The 15,528-nt window shown below is 44.6% G+C and overlaps 1 protein-coding gene across 4 annotated transcripts in view; it reads left to right on the top strand.

The window, feature by feature from the left end:
* Nucleotides 1-547: 547 nt before the first annotated feature.
* Nucleotides 548-15,528, top strand: part of SNPH (syntaphilin) — a 451,962-nt gene continuing 436,981 nt past the window's right edge. For 3 of the 4 annotated variants that reach the window (XM_069650926.1, XM_069650924.1, XM_069650922.1), the window contains exons 1-2: nt 928-1,069; nt 1,268-1,359. The gene's annotated coding sequence lies outside the window, so the exon portion shown is untranslated. Of the gene's footprint in view, nt 777-927; nt 1,070-1,267; nt 1,360-15,528 lie in introns of those variants that run through there. The other variant, XM_069650923.1, reaches the window with a different exon arrangement.

Here is a 15,528-nt window from a genome sequence, read left to right as displayed (position 1 = left end):
GGAAGGCAGATTGAGAAAGAGGCTGTTGCAGTAGTCCAGCCTAGAGAAAAGCAGGGCTCTGATCGATATGCATTGAGAATACCGTAATTTCTCTCTAACAGGTTCACTGTGGCCTTGGGTGGGAAATGTTCAGTAACTTGCACCATTTTTAATTTTGGTAATATTCCTCGAGGGGATTCTATTATTGTGATGTCCTTGTGGCCATTTTTAAACTGTTTTTGTTGCCACGTTATGTCCAGTGTTTTGGCAGATCTTCAAATTGTGAGAAGTATGATGATAGAGAGTAGGGGGTGGGGTGGCATTTTTACATGCCACTATCCTCATTACACGTTGTCTCTTCTCCCTTGTTGAAATATACTCGCAACCCTCCCCTCCCCTCACTCAGGCAGGAAGTCACACCAATGTTAACTACCGATTAAAAATAAAGGTAGTCCAGTTTATAGGTTAACCCCACCCCCCACGCCCCGGGCTGCCTTGACTGGTAGTTGAGATGGCACCGTGATGACTAGCATTTAAGCAGGGCGTGCTGTGTAGAGGTAGAGTGCTGGTGTGTCGCTCAGAGTGTTTCTGAAGCGAACTCGCCAGTGCGTGATAGGTAGGACCACAGTCAACAGTGTGGGGTGAAGGGGTTTATGGCAACGATCCGGCCTTGGGCATGCCGTGAATAGTCTGCGCTAGTGCGTGCTGCCTGTATACATGCAGTGCACGGCATATTAACAGCACCCTCCTTTGAGCATTGCTGATGACGATGGAAGCTCCCGGCTTGGATGATGTCGGTAAGGGAAGCTCTTTCCCCTCGAGGTGCCGAGTGGGGAAGTTCCGGCTTTGATGGGGAAGGGTGGGGACGTTGCTGGCGCAGATGACGGGCCCTGCTCTTTGGCTGGCGATGCTCACTGTGGCTTTAAGTGGGAGTGCGGCTGCCTGTGATGGATGGACGGGGAAGAGGGATGGATGGATGTGGGTGGAGGAGGTTCAGTGCCTGCCGGAGAGGCTAGGATGCCGCCACGGGGGCTGGGTGTGAACGGTGCCCGGGAGGGGCTGCTGCTGCGACCTCTCTTTCGCGGTCCCGGTGAGAGGGGCGGGAGAGGGCACACACCCCGCTTGCTTCCTCTGCTCGAGAGCCGGTCTCCTCTCCCTCCCTGCATCTATCCAGCATTTGTTGTTACCCTTGAGTCCTGCCGTGCATGCCCCCGTACCTGCCTAGCGTTTCACCCCCGCCCCCCCCCCCAAAGCCACAGTCATGCATCTGCTTCTCTTTTCGGTGTAGGGGGCCGCTGAACCGGGAGCTGCTGGCTGCCTGCTGCATACTGCAGTGCGACTGCACCGCCACCGAGACGACCTGGGGTGTATCGAGAGCAGGTGAGTAGGGGCTATCGGCAACCCTTCCTCAAGTGCATCCACGGGGAGAGCTCGGGGGCACCCCTCACCTTGCTGGACGCCCCTCCCTCCTGTGAGGGACTCCACGCTCTGAGTGAGTGGGTGGTCTCGTGTTATTGATAGAGTGAGGTGGAGGCGAGCCCTTCCCGCGGGCGGCGCGGAGCCGGTCTGTGGGGGATGCCTGAGCTGTGAATGATGCGTGCGTGTTTGCTGCCCCCTAAGGAGAGGGGCGGGGGGGGGGCGAGCGGGTACTGTGCAATACGCTACGCCTCAAGGTCACAGGCAACAGCATCCCGTCCAGATGATGCGGGGCCTGTGCGGACTGCTGGTGCGAGTATATGCGTGTCTGAGTGATGGGCGGTGGGGCATGTAGCAAAGGGTGTGGCAGTTGGCATCGCGGGCTGGAGCAGGCTGAGGCAGCGCAGCGAGCATTGGGTGTGGAGCGGGCAAGAGTGTGGCAGAAGAGCAGGCAGGGTAGCATTGGCAAGCAAGCACATCCAGTATGGACGGGGCTCATGCTTGGGGCCATGACATGGGAAACATATATTGCAGAGTGCACGTGGAGATTACATCTGCAGTGCTCCTCTGTGCAGCGGACATGGGACGTGAGCACTAACGTTGCACTTGACGTGGATAACCGCTCCCAGTGCTCGGTGATTCACGTGTGTCAAGTGGGGGAGATGACAGAAGCACGGGATTCAAGGTCGGCGGTAAAGTCCAGGTGCATTTATTGCATATAATGCAGGCGCGCGCACTCCCAATGCCGCGTGCACGTCACTGATCCTCTAAGCAGTCGCCAAAGTTGTCCTTTGCTTTGCGCGAAATGCGAAGGGCTCCTCTCGGAGGTCATGGGATCCCGCGGGGCCTGTGCACTAATGGAGCTCAGCCCCTGCGCACTTGCCTTCCAGCCAAGCTTCCGCCAAAGCAAGATTCTAGGAATAGTCACTGCCTCTTAAAATGTCTAATATGTGGATAGCAAGCATGATGTTCCAAAGCAGAGATGATTATACAACATCAAAACGTGGTAAAAGCGAAATATCTTGATTATATGCTGGTCCGGGGTTGGCTGCGCGTGGTCTATGTGTGGGTCACACTGACCGAATATGTGAGGGTTCATTTATTGAAACCTATATAGGAAGGAAATACCATTGACACAATTTCTTCTGTGAATTTGAGTTACACGTCTGTAGGTCCCCCAAAATCAAGTGGCATCAGTTCACAAACATTCTGTGACGTAACCTGCACTTGGCACCACACATACCCCCCCACCCCCCAAAACTAATCCATTATCCACCTCTGTAACTACCCCTCACCCCTCAAAGTGGATCCTTCTTGATGTGATCCTTGGGTGTTATTTCCCTCAAGACCTGTACCTTTCGAGGATTAGTCTGAAGTTAATCAACTCGGGCACCCGCTGTGGTTATGCCGGACTTGTTGAATTGTGTTTGCCCTAGGGATCTCCATGCTGTTTGGGCTAGTGTGCACCCTATCAGACTGTGCACTTGCCACGTCCAATACTGTGATGGAGGTTCAGATTTTGGGGAGCTTTTGCAAGATATTTTCAAGCAGGAGCATACATAGGCCTGGTTCCACCTACTTTGGTACTAGTACTGATTCAATATGGTCAAGTGCCAGCGAAAGTGTTGGCAGTCGGCTGCAGTGTGGACTGGTAGGAATCAGACTCCTGTACTTTTCACTTTTTAAGGAGAGAACCAGAGTTTAAAAACTTAGCGTGGCACGAAGCGCCGGCAGAAGTTTTGGCAGTCAGCTGCAGTGTGGACCTGTGCTGAAATTGGACACATGTACCTTTAACATTGCAGGTGATGGACCAGAGTTTAAAAACTCTGCATGGCGCGAAGCGCCGGCGCAAGTGCTGGCAGAAGTGTTGACAGTCAGCTCCAGTCAGCTGAAGGTAGCTACTGCATGCGGATTCAGGATCTCTACTGCTAATAAGTACTTGAATCTGGAGACCCGCTGCCTGACGTGCAGTTACTATGTCAGCGAGTTTTCCTGCTGACTTGTGTTTTGACATTGATGTACTCTACCAAAATTAAATTGTTATAAGCCCTCTGAAGCCATTCGGCGAGTGGAATAAGTTTGGCCAGTTCCCATATGGGGATTGTTGGGTCTAATGGTGTTCAAGAAGGAAAGGCTCCTGTTAACAATGGCATTGGAATTGTTAATGCCTCTACCCCCAGAAGCACACATTTTGAAAATGGAGGAGGGTCTTGCAAAAGCAATATCCATGGGGCTATCCAGACGCATTGGCTAGCAAAAGCCTTATGTATCGTCCTTGCTCTCCCTTGGTGGGATGTTTACCTAAGCCGTACGAGCAAATCCACTGAGTTTGCAACATCTCCTTGGCTAAGTAAATCTCAGATGCCGTAATTCTTAATTTGGCACAGTCTAAGAATCACAATACTACTAATTGCAATCTGCTTGCTATTCAGACAGACAAGACTTCTACAGTTGCTGAGCATTGAATATGCTCTCCCAACTTGATCTCTTCCACAGGGGATGCAGTCACATCAGCGGCCCTATCCTCCCGGAGCACAGTAAATACTGTGCACTTGTCGCCAGGTGTCGGAAATTATTGCTTCCCAAATCTGTTTTTTTTTTAAACTGTTGATAGTAGTTGCTCTTCGGTGCTCAGTCCTTCTGCAGCTGCTCAGCGGTTTCCGCAGAGACAATTAATGCCTGAGGTCCCACAAAATGGGTCCACTCTACTAACACTCTGGACTTTTTTGTGAAAGTATTGGTGCAGACGTTTTCAACAGTTAATAAACCTCTTGATACAGTTGAATTTAAAAATTGCATTTTTTGAGGGCCTATTAATGGGTGTGCACAGGGATGCCCCCATAAGTAACACTCCTGGTAAAGGACTCATGAAAGAAAAATCATGTCAATATTCTGGGAATCTGCTTCTGAACAGCTGGAAGTGGTATGTGAGATTCAGGATGTTCCTGTGATTGGTGAAATCATTGTAAGTGACTCGAGACCTACACCTTTAATTTGCATGTTATTTGTATTTTCTATAGCGCTTTTGACCAAAGCGCTTTACAGAGAACAATTTGCAATACATAAAATAAGCAATGTAAATTGAAGTTCAGAATCAACCAGTAACAGAGAACAAATTGTAAAGAACAATTTGCAGAGAACAATTAGCAATACATAAATAGTCAGTGTTAAATGGATGATCAAAATCTGCTAGTAACGATCAAACAGACGACTGAAGTAGGGGTTACCTGTAAATGATGTGCAGGAAGTGTCATTACCGGGAGTAGAAGATGAAGTGGGAAACTATGTAATATTCTCCAAACAGAAAAAGAAGGATGCTTTGAAGAATACAAAAACATGTCCCAAAAAGACATTGAAGAACCAACAAGGGAGGAACCTGAACTCGAATTGGGGTTCTCGTAGTTTCTTGCGAAATCTATCAACCCCTTAGCCTGTTTTGGAAAAAGCTGGTGAATGCTAGACAGGCGAAAACCTGTTAAAATGAGGATCTCTTAAATGGAAAAGAGAGCAGGTTGCAGGTTTTATGTGAAGTTAGAGTATGTTCTAAGGGAAGGGAGAGCTCTAAACCGAGGCTTCCACCTACCAATACAAGTTGTGACTGTGATGACTCTCAAATGGAAATGGCTCTGTTGAATCTTTCTTTGTATTCAGACCTTGAAGGAGAAGTAAACAGGCCTGCAGAGCATCAGTTAAAGGAGAGCCCGCTATGGGAAGTAGCTACAAAACCAGGCAGGACTAGGGCAACCTTTAATAAACTGGAAAATGTAATGACATCGACTGATACCAGTATGGTTGTTAAGGACGTTCCAACTCAAGTGTTAAGAGTCTTTGATTCAGGGTGTCCCTCTGGGCCAGTTGAGAGGTGGAAAGGCAGTGTCATCTAAGGGGTATCCAGAGGATCTAACACACTTCCTGACTTTAGAACAGAGACGTCGGTTAGTAGCTGGGAAATCTGGTGTTCAGATGGCACCGGATTCGCCTAAAAATCTGCCACTGTTCTCTCCACACCAACTTATTAGTTAAAAAAGAGTGCAACAGCCAATGAATAATGACCCACCATCTAAGCAAGTTTGCCTGAAATTACCAGAGGAATTTTGTTTTTCTCCTGGAAAAAAACTTCTGTCCAAAAAGGGAAAAGTGGAGTTGCAGGACCTCTGTTCCTCTGACATAGAACGTGTTGAGTTCTGAGATAATCAATGCCCTCGTAAACTGCTTCTACATATTCATTCTAAACTTGTGGCTACGCTGCTTTTTAAAGCTATTGGGCACTTTTTAGATCTTGGCCTTGTTTTAGCTCCTTATACAAGTGGGTGTGATAGACAGCCAAGTGATTCAGAGTATGGGCTTTGCCTGAAGGAGGTCGTGAGCTGGCAAGTGACGTGTGTTGGGGATACTAGAACCTGTCAAGCAATTCCTAGAGTTGAACCTGAGTTGCCGAGTAAGGAAGTGGAGGACGTTGATAAATGGGCATGGATTGCGAATGCTCTGAATGATAGACCGGTAATCCGAGTTTAGCAACCGTGTAGGCTCTTGAAGGAGCCCTTGCGTATTTTGGCATGGAATACAAGAGGACACTGTCATTTATTTTGACCTGGAAGTGTTGATTTGTTTGGGGCAAATGTGTTTTTGTTACAGGAAACGCGGCGCCTGTTTAAACCAGTGTTGGATGAGTTTACGCTGCTCCTGAAGCAAGCTTGTCACAAAGGGAAGGGTCGCCCCTCTGCTGGTTTACTTATGGGTATCAGGAATGGTATAGACATTAAGGTAACTGAATATCCATGGCCCAGTCCCTACTTTCAGACATCCCTTCCGGAGTGGGACTATAAAGTGTGTGGGAACGCCCCCATCCTGGTTCGTAATATATACTGCAATCCGATGGCTATTTCTTTTCAATCTATAATGGTTTCCCTAAATACAATACTGGAAGCAGTTTCGATCCAGGTGGAGGGTGTGGTGGTATTTCCAGGGGGCGACTTCAACTGCTACTGTCTGAATGACTTTGAGGAATTGGCCACTCCCTCGACCTTGAAGAAGGAATCTATTTCTAGAGGAAAGGCTTGGTGTGGGTTTCTGGAGGAGTGGAATTTACACAGAATGAACAGACACCTAGCTGGGGACATTCCTCCCTATCCTACCTGGAAGAATGTAGAATCTATTTTGTATATTGACTATATTTTTGCTTCTATTGCCATTCTGTCTAGGTGTGAAACTCCACAGGTGTGGGAGGTGGAAACAAGTTACCATGCATGTTTATGGCTGGTTTAGAGAGTCGCTGCACATGGTTTAGCTAAAGACATTTTTGCATTGATTTTGAAATGTAACCAATCTAGAAATTGTCTTGTGTGGAATGGCTATATTGTGGACAGATTCAATGAGCTATTGGGGATCGTCTGTTTGCACACTGTTTGTTGCCTTTATTTTTTATGTATTGTTATTTATTGTTATTCTCCTCTGCTTCGCACTTTCCACTTCTCCCCCCTTCCATGCACTTTTCCCCTCCCCCTCTCCCATGCACTTGCGCGTTCTCAATGTCACTGGGCCTAGTAAGATCGCTGTTTTGTTCTCGACTGTTCCCCCTCCCTTGCCTTGTCGCGCTCTGAAACACTTGTGTATGAGCGCAATAGAATTAAAATATCAATATCTTCAAGGGCTAAGCTGCAGCTTTGATTTTGTGAGTTTTCGATACAATGAGAAGTTGGAAGAGTTGTATAAATTACCGACCCATCCTACCAGAAATTGAGCGAAGCATGCCCATATTTTTGACAAGGATGTTAAGACATGGAAAAGGGAACTGAGAAAGGACTGCGTGCATTACAGTGCACATGCTCTCTTAATTTCGTGGAACTGAAAGGGTGCACTTGTAATAAGTTCAGGAATTGGCTGCGACAACATCATAGTGTTATGGCACAACGAGATGCTGAAAAAATGTTAATCATCTTGAAGGACCGGACCTCTGCTCTGTTTTGGGAGCAAATTAATAATCTCTTTAATCGGCAAATTCAGCCCTTGGCAAGCCCTATCTCTGAAGAGGTATGGGCCGAAGTCTACTCTAAGGTATATAACGAAAATTAAGATGACATTAAACCTTTGCCTTCGATTAATAAGGTTGCCTGGAATTTGAAATTTTCTCTTGAAGTTATTTTTGCAATTATTTTTAGAAGACCTTGAGAGCCCTAGGGGCCGATGGCCAGCGATTGCGACTGAAACGTTTTCCCATATTACTGGAACTCTTTAACAGAGTTTTAGTTTTAAGAGCAATTCCACCCCCCCCTGAAAAACCTTGATTATTGTTACCATTTATAAAAAAAAAGGGATCTTTCAGGTCTGGATAATTATCGGGCCATAGCCCTTCTCGATGTGCTTTTGAAAATATTTTGCTCTATAGTCGCTGGAATGTTGGACCTGTGGCAATCTGGATTTGTATGGGGGGTGGGAACTACCCTGAATTTATTTTTGAATAAACGCAGTTCAAACTAAGCTTGCTGCTAACAAAACACAAGTGTACTTATGTTTTATTGACTTTAGTATGGCATTTGATTCAGTTAGTCATTCTCTTCGCTGGTCAACATTTTGAATACTAGGGGTGCCCTTTTGCATTTAATGGACATTGTGCCTCTATGAGAATTAGGCTGAATGCGGAAGGTTTGCTCTGTGACCCTATAAATACAACCAAAGGCCTTAAGCAAGGCTGCGTCCTTGCCCCTATACTTTATAATTTATTTATTGCAGATGTTTTAAAGGGTGCTCAATTTTTCCCCCCTATGGGGTTAGGCTTAATGAATGTACTTTTCCTTGCGATTTGCATGTGATGTATGACATCTGCACGTTTCACGATTATATTATCACCCTCTGCGCTTCCTTTCTGTAACCCGAAGCAAAGCAACCAATCTTTTAAGTTTAAGCACCTATATACCTCAGGTTTTGTGCGCCATATAAATAAATAAATAAACTTGACACTTTGAGTAGAAATTGGCTCCTATAGGTGGATGATCTAGTGCTGTTTGATTGGACTCCTATTGGTCCACAGCGCCAGATTGCTGCGTTATTGCTGTATACCAGAATTAACAAATTGATAATGTCAAAAAAATCAAAATCTTCGATTTTAAAAACCTTATAAAAGGAAAACAAGGTTGATTTTAACTGGTTGTTGTGTAAGGAGCCTCTTGGAATGGTGAAAGTTTTTGTGTACCTGGTTTTCAGTATATTTGAAATAGATAAACCTATGTTCCATTATCTCTACTTAAGACAGAAACTAAATATATTGATTTCCCAGGCAAAAATCATTGATCATCGAAGCAGGCCATTTTCAGAAGTTCCTTTTAATTACATTTTATAAAATGGGAGTGTTACCAATTATGATGTATGGGCCTGACATCATGCTTATATGGGCTGAGGTTAGGTGGAGTATTCTGGAGAGATGTTTTTGGAAGCATGTTTTAGGTCTTCCTTTGGGCACCCCCTTGGCACTACTTTGCTTTGAGTTGGGACATTTATCTATGTCATCACACGTGGCATGGAAAAGTTTAAGCTTTATCGTAACATTTTAGTGGTGCAGGAACAGTCCTTGCTAGGGTGGTTACAACAGATTGTAATTAGGAAGAAGGAGAGTAGACTAATTGAGTGGGAAGTTGCCTGTAAGAATATTCTGATTGAGTTAGATCCATTGGAACCGGATTTGAAGGGAAACCCTCATTTAGTGAGGAAACGTCTAAGAGAAGCTGATTGGATCCATGCTAATGGGAAATGGGAGTCTTTTGTGCACCGCTATAACATTAATCTGTAAATGCTGTACCTAGTTAAACGGTGCAACTTCCCAACTCTATCTGGAGGAATTACTTTTTAAGAATCAGGTTGAATCTATTGGGCACTAATGAAATCATTGGGGCTAGTCAAATTGCCCCTAGAGAGGAAAGACTGTGTAGCTTATGTAAAGGTACTCAGATTGAAACACTTCAGCATTTCACTCTAGACTGTGAGAATTTAATTGAATTGGAAGAAACCTGTTTGGGAAAATATTTGAAGCGTTTTATTATTTTAAATACAGAATCAACTTGGAAGTTAATACTTGAAGGAGCCAACATGGGTATTAAATTACATTCAATACGATTTTTAAAGAACGTTTTTATCTTAATTGCGAATGTATGAATTTTATTTATGATATTAGTTAGCTTTATTTATGATGTTGAATTTTTAGCTGGTTGCATTATAATGTATTGATTTTTATAAATGTATTTTGTATATTCTACGGAAATGTGATATTGCTGCATGTGTTGATGACCATTTGTAGAAATGTTTGATTTGTGGGAGGTTCAGTTGAACCATAACGCAATTTAAAAAAATGGTCTACTGAGTACTGTATCACTTCCCTCTGGGTCCCAAAGCAACCCTTTGTATACCATTGCCCTTAGAATCCACTCTCAATTCCTCCAGGCACTGAGGGACAGTCTCATGAGCTGGAGCGGGAGGACCTATTTAAGGCAGATCACTTCCACACCCTGCTTTAAGAGATATGATCTGAATATGGCTGCCGTCATGAGTATCGTTCCCTTCGAAAACCGTTGTGTTGACTACTGTTGTGTAACCTTCGGACCCATGGTCTTCACATTTTCTGGATATTCTGCTAGCTGACATCGAAATACGCTAGATGTTGCACTGAAACCCTGTGGCATACAGACAGAAAATGCAGGTCTCTTTCTGTTGTGGTGGAATATCTTCCCAGCATTCCCTATATCTTTGCAATTTCAGCTGTGTCGACTATGGCTAAGAATCGTGTTTTTTGTCTGTGCCTTCTTTTTTTGGGTGACTGCACAATTCTTTTGGGGAAAATGTTGACTGGAATCGTTTCTCTTCACTTTTGCCAGTCTACTGTATTTATAAAATGTAGGATTCTTGGAAGTTGTTCTGCCTTACGGACAAGACACAAGTCTTTAGCTCTTATATCTGGTAAGCCTCCATCTGTTTAAACATTTTCAGGCCACTTCTGCTTCCAGAAAAGCCAGGCTTAGATCACCTGATGTTTCTGGAGGATTTTCTTACCTCTTGAGCAGACATGATGGATTCTCCTGAAGGTAGGGACAGACACAGTACATTCAGCTTAAGGATTATTTGGCTGTGGCACCACCACTACACTGATCCTACATGGCTGTTGGCTGCCATCTCTGGGAAAGTGGACTTCACATGGATTGACTAACCGCAACTGCAGTGCCCGTACTTTCATTAAGATTGCTGCACAGAGGCGAGATGCACAGACACACACTCCATGAACAGCTCCTGGATTTTGTCACTCCTAAATAAAGCAAGTATTTACAGACCCCTTACAAACCACGTCCGATAGTCAACAGCTAATTTGGTTGATATCTGTGGCAAGTTCCGCATGCAATTGCGTCAGTCATCAAGAACACAATGCCCCCACAAAATGCGCACTTGTGTCCCAACAGTTACTGGGTTGTCAATGCTTGCCTCTGATGCTTCTTTCTTATGCAGTGCCAGTATTGGTATGTCCCATCAACACCTAAATTATCAACCATGTGACGTAACATCAGTTTTTCAGTACAAGCACATGATTCCCAGCTAGCAGCTCCCACTACTTGAGTATCCACACACACACAGCAGTTCCATAGAACAAGAACATTGGGGATGTAAAAAATGTCATCCAAAGCATGAGCAACTTGTTGCCAGTAATGCAGGTTCCTCACCAGGTAAGCACAAGACCTTCATGTAACATCAGCATCTATTTTTTTAGCAAGATCACCTCCATACCTTTTACCGTAGAACCCGGCAGCTCTCTCTTTCCACTGTGATGTCTGCATTGTCTCAGCCATAGATTCCATGACAACTGCCTGTGTTCTTGTTCTTTCCTTGTCTGTGTTCAAGACCAGAGAGGAAGGGTCATCTTTTTCCATCCTGATTGTTTTATAGTTCCTTAAGGGGTTCGTACATTTGGCCCTATAAAGCACCCTTCGTGGTCCACTCTTGGTACCTCAGTCTTGTGCTTATCCTTTTGATTATAGCTCATTTTGAGTCTGAAAAAAAAATCCAAAAATTCCTTTGACAACTTCACGCTTGGTCCTAAGTATAAGTCAAAGAAATCAATGAAATCTAAAATGTAACTGCTTTATTATCAGTTCACAACTGTCAGCCAATATGTGTTTTAACCTCAGGGCTGACTGTGAATACAAAAATCTAATTTATAATATCAAAGATCATTTATGTGATATAATAAAAAATCACTCCAGTGCTACCCAATTAGGGAAACAAGGCAACATTTTAGGGTATCAAAGGAAAGCATCCTAATATATCAATTATTTACAAGAATCATACAACTGGCATTTGTTAATTGCGAAAATATTGATGTAACAAGGAGCATATCCGTAAACGCATGGTTAAAAGGAATTGTATACCCATGAGACCACAAACGTGATTCATATTCCCAGAGGAGGTAAGAAGTCAAGGGAAGAGAAAAGAAACATTAATGTTAGAATAGCCATATGATCAAACACCAATAAATGAAACCAAATCAATAGACCGTGTTAATCACAAGTCCCAAGTTAAGATTGATTACCTCATAATCATAAGTATTCTTTAATAGCAAATTAAAGTTCTGTTCAGGAGCCATGAAGGGACAACTAGTAGATCCATGTACTAATTTACTAAAAATAAAAATTAATACTAATTAATAAGTCAGGTAATGTATATGCATGTAATTCTGTAAAAACAAACAGGGGTGTCCGTCTTCTCATATATCAATGATTATCTTGGTACAAGAGTAAGGACTGTCCATTCTAATGTAAATACCTGCAAGGAACTTAGTTTGATGTCAATACATCTGGCCGTGACCGGCCTGTCTGGCGTACTATGCATAGAATCGTGGTCGCCATTTTAAATGACGCTTATATTGAATGTGTGACATCACATGTATTATGCGTGACATCAGTGACCGCAACCTAATTTGCAGATCCAGTAGACAAAAACTCGTTACAGCGATTTAAAAAATGCAGTTTCAGTTTGTGTATTGATATGAAATGCCCAATTTAGTAAACGATCAAGATCCTGTGAATGTAGGTAGATTACCAGTCTGTTGTTAGTTATTCAATACATTTTTCAGTTGGATCAGACCCTGTTATTAGCAAATCTAAACCGAAAAAAGGAATTCATTAAGTCCCCAATATGGATTACTAAGTATATTGGGCAATCAAAGATTCCCAATTAGCTATTTGTGTATAGTGAGACTGTTTTGTATGGCGGCGATGTTTCGCGAAGGCACTCAGCAGGTGCATCCATATGTAATGTTATGGGCATTTGTATAGCTCCTTTCACAATTGGAATGGCCTTAATGTGCTGTAGGTTGAACTTCCTTGGGGGACCAAAGTCCAAGTAGGGGAAATTGTAACCGACACAAAGGTGCTTAGGAGTGGCCAAGTCCCTGCTAGACACCCATGATGAGCAGGTCAAGTAGGTGGGTGCAGCGAGGTAGTCTGGAGAGTATGCAAGAGAGATAATATGTGTGCAGCTAGACCGAATTGTATCGTGGGGGATAGCTCCAATCTAATGGCATAAGTGCTGTGCCAAGTATGTGAAGCAGGAGAGGCATTATGTATACAGCTAGACCAACTTTTATCATGGGGGATAGCTTGATTCTAGTGGCATAAGTGCTGTGCAAGAGTATGTGAAGCAGGATAGACATTGTGCTTGGACCGACTTTTATTGTAGGGGGGATAGCTGGATTCTAATCGCAGAGGTACTGTGCAGGGTGTAAGTAGGAGAGATATTATGTGTACAGCTAGACCAAAATGTATTGTGGGGGATAGCTGCATTCATTTGGGAAATTGGAATACTGTGCAGTGCGGTTCTAAGTGATGGTGCCAGTCTGCTCTAAGATCTCGAAACTATAGACCAGAAGATTCCAGATTGTGTCTTATGTAGAGCCCTGCTATAAATTTAAGGGTCATATCATACCATTTACATGGCAGTCTCCTAGTAACTGGTGATTTACTGAAACCTACCTATTACATAGTTGATGGACAATTTTAGAAATGGTATTAAAATGAAGAATCATAAAAACACATTAAACTCATGTTCTGAGTTTAGACCATCAATCACTGTTCTAAATGTACAGATCAACCTTGACTCTTGCTGCTGCAGTTTGTTCTTGGTCACCTCTCCTCACCCAACAAGATGAAACTTGTAGTTCAATAAATTTAATTTCACCCATGCATTCAGTTGATGTTGCGACTGCCAATGTGAAGTGAGCGGATACTTCATATCTTGACTCCCCAACACATTGAGATGCTCACGAATCCTTACTCGTAATTCACGTATGGTACTTCCAATGCAAACAACAAGTTTGCAAACACAAATTATGGCATAGACTACCTATTTGGATCAGCAATTAATCTGTTGAGTTATACTCAACTTCCTGTGCTGATTAATCTTCAATTTCTTGGTTGTACCATCACCTTGCCCTTCCTGCGTATCTCCAGTGCCCTCAGCCTCTGCACATCAAGATGAGTCTCCCGGAGTACCGCCACATCCACCATGTGTATGATAAGATATGAGCGAATCTTGCCCCTTTTCACCACATTATTTAGCTCTCTTATATTCCAACTGAGTACCTTCAGCTCAACCATGACTCAATCCCTGTTTTCTCATCTTCAGTCCTACCAGACGTGTAAACTATACCAAGACCCACATGTATATGACAAAGTATCCAAACTCCAACAACCCTCCTAAACACCACTTTGCCTCCCCGCTCGCATCCTCCCCAACACTGGGCGCAACCCAACCTCCATCCCAAACTCCCCTCTTTCCCTCCCCATCTGTGTCAGTCTGAGGCTCCACCTCAGTACCCTGCTCCGACTCCTAGCCAAGTGCAGGAGCGAAGAGTAGAGCTCAAGGAGTGGGCCATTCCAGCCAACCCCAAGGAGCCACCCCTCCTGCAGTGCATTGACATTGAATATCAGACCCCAATATTACCCTCAAGACCCCTTTATCTCGCCTAACTCTGCCCGCATCAGTGACCCCAAGCCCCGCCCTACACAAATGCACCCATAAAATACCCCCCACACCCTCCAAAGTAACTGTGTTTAAGCAATGGGGTACCGCGGAGAGAGGTCTGCCCTAGCTTTGTCAGGGTCAGAAACGACTAGCCACTGTCTGGCTCTCTTTTCAACCATTGCCCTCCAGTCCATCAGCAGTTAGATCAGCGCAGCCTTCGGTGGCAGACGCGTTCTCAAAGCCAGTTCTTTGTGTCTGCGCCTCTTCCTCCATACCCGGCCTGCCATCTTTGCTTACATATACCCATCCTGCAAACATCTCCGGTGGTGGGCCTCCCGGCTGCCGAGGAGTGCTTCCTCATCAGTCTCAGACCATGTCCACTCCCCCTCTGGGGGCTGCATCACCCAATGTCATAGTGTCCAATCAGTCACACACATCACTCAGTCGATGAAAGGAAAGAGAGCGACCTTCCGCAAGTACTTTCAGCTAAACAGGGAAGAACATCATGTACTTGTACCCAAGCTCCCTTTATCGTCCTTCTACCCGCATTGTATAATTTGCGTTGTTTTCGCACCTCCTGCGTGAAGTCGGGAAAGACCACGATCCTCATGTCACTCACCTTGTAAACCAAACTTCTCCTTGCATCTTGGAGTATCGCGTCTTGTCCTGGAAACTTAGCAGCTTCGCCACTATGACCTGAGCTGGGGCACCCAATGGGGGTTTCTTTCCATGGACCCTGTGGTCCCTCTCAATGGTAAACCACATCGAAAGACTGCTGATCTTTTAGCGTTTCCACAAATAACTGTTTCAGGTTTAACTCCATACTGGCGCCTTCCCCCTCCTCTGTGACCCCAAGTATTCAGACATTGCTCTGCCGAGAACGGCCCTCCTTGCCTTCAGCTCGAGCTTCTAGTGCCCTCGTGGCTGTCATTGCATTGACCCGGGATTGCAGCACTGACCGTATCCTCTACATCTACCACTCTCTGTTCCACTTCTGTCACTCGCTCTCCCATCTTCTGAAAATTATCTGTCACCAATTTGTACTTTATTCTACGAGGACGCTCTCGATTCTTGGATCGCTTCAAACAACCTCCCCATGGTCGCATTGCATTTCGCAGGTTCCGGGTCCCTTCCTTCATC

The sequence above is a fragment of the Ambystoma mexicanum genome, chromosome 3p (assembly GCF_040938575.1).
Source record: "Ambystoma mexicanum isolate Mex_15411 chromosome 3p, UKY_AmexF1_1, whole genome shotgun sequence".
Taxonomy (NCBI): domain Eukaryota; kingdom Metazoa; phylum Chordata; class Amphibia; order Caudata; family Ambystomatidae; genus Ambystoma; species Ambystoma mexicanum.
The sequence above is the reverse complement of the archived record's forward strand: the minus strand, read 5'-3'. Positions and strand labels throughout refer to the sequence as shown.